Raw genomic sequence first — 1,756 nt, 5'->3', positions numbered from 1 at the left:
GTGCGTAAATGGCCCTAAAACAGCTCCTATATACCAGTTTCTAAAAGCTAGTAAGGCTGGATTCATGGGGAGTAGAATTAAGTGGAACTTCACCAAATTCTTAGTTGGGAAAGATGGTCGTGTCATTGCTCGTTACAGTGCAATAGCCAGACGGTACCATTGAGGTAAGTATTTTCCTTTTTGGAATTGGAGACTGACCTAGAAAAAGGTCGGTGGTCTATGGCTTGATAGAAAGTCACTAGTGATTCAAGACCAACATCACCCCCATGTCTAACTCACTCAGTTCGATTATTGGCCTGATTCGATTAAGACAAGAAGTATTTACAGCCATTTGAGTAACTTTTTTCATCACCAATATTGAATCCATACCACTGGGTCTTTATGTCAAGTCGTCTGGTCGTTCCCTTTTGGAATTGGTGACTGACCTTGAAAATGTCGGTCGTCTATGACTTGGCAATTGTACGGTCATTTATAGTTCAAGACCAATGCCACTGCCATGTCTATATCACTCAGTTTGTTCAATGGCCTGATTGGATTAAGACAGAGAGGTGTTTACAGTCGTTTGAGTAACATTTTGCATCACCAATATTAAATCCACAGCACTGGGTCTTTATGTCAAGATTCACTGATTTAGGTCTATCACATAACTTTGGTGCCTTGATTACGTTTTTGCTTTTGATGGTGCTACTTTGTTTACTTATTAATTATGTTTTTTTTTCATAATCGTTTGCCCATCCATACTTGCAGAGAGACATCATGAAGGCATTAGGGGAGGTATAGCGGATTTTTTTTTATGTACACATCCATAAAGCTGTTCTGCTGATCTTTTTTCGACATTTGTCTGTATTCATCATAAAGGTAATATTGTAACTGCATTAGAGCGTGACTCTTTGAGTGATTATTTTTCTAGTTCTAACAGATCAATAATTTAACTGAAATGGTACACTGCTGAATGCGATGGTTGATGAAATTTAGAAATTTTGTTCCTTTCATGACAAAAGATACAATTAGGTGGAGCCACAATCGTGTAACGCAGACCTGACTTGAGGCCAAAACAGGAGTTGAATTGGTCTGTCTTCTGAAGTCACGGAATTTGGAGCTGCAGATAGCTAAAAGTGCTTCCATTAATGATGGTAATGACTGGACCCTTGGTGGCTAGTGGATATCTAGAGCCTGCAGTTTGGCACCTCTTAGATTCAAACTTGTTTTGATTCTTGAGTGCATATATTTGTTGTTGATACACTTATTTGATGTGATCCGAGTCTAGGCCATTTGGTCAGTTTTCTCTGGGATTTCGAGCTTCTTGGTTTTGCCATTTCTATTTTTTGTGTTGTAGGCTCTGTTTGGGAGCCTTGAATCAGTGGTGTGTTGCGGTTTCCGCCAGCAGTTGGGTTGCGAGACCAACTAACCGATGGGTGCCTCTATATTCCATCAGACCGGGGCCAGATCGTCCCATTTTTTGTAATTATTAAAGAAAGATGATTTTTTTTTTTACAAATTTATTTATAAAAGCAAGACTTAGTCCATCCATGATGGTTAAAGGAAGACAATGGACATAAATTCTTGTTGTTCATCGATGATCATGAAGGTTTTCTTATGCATGATATATTTGCATGCAGTTGTGAAAATGTGTGGGCTTGCTAATTCTGAACCCATGCCACGTGCCACAGGCAGCTTCGGAATCGGGGTTTTAAACATCTTGGACGTGTCTAGAACTAATTTTGGAATTGATTATAAAAAAGTCTAGTCGAACTCG

The 1,756-nt window shown here is 39.2% G+C and overlaps 1 long non-coding RNA gene across 1 annotated transcript; it reads left to right on the top strand.

Annotated features, from left to right (window-relative positions):
• The first annotated feature begins 758 nt into the window (after positions 1–758).
• LOC149815409 (uncharacterized) lies at positions 759–1,542 on the top strand. The gene is made up of 2 exons (XR_016427833.1): positions 759–858; positions 1,002–1,542. It is a non-coding gene; the product is annotated as an uncharacterized LOC149815409 (long non-coding RNA).
• The last annotated feature ends 214 nt before the right edge of the window (positions 1,543–1,756 follow it).

Source organism: Nuphar pumila, chromosome 15, assembly GCF_984573655.1.
Source record: "Nuphar pumila chromosome 15, dmNupPumi1.hap1.1, whole genome shotgun sequence".
Taxonomy (NCBI): domain Eukaryota; kingdom Viridiplantae; phylum Streptophyta; class Magnoliopsida; order Nymphaeales; family Nymphaeaceae; genus Nuphar; species Nuphar pumila.
This window is presented reverse-complemented; position numbering and strand designations above follow the sequence as displayed.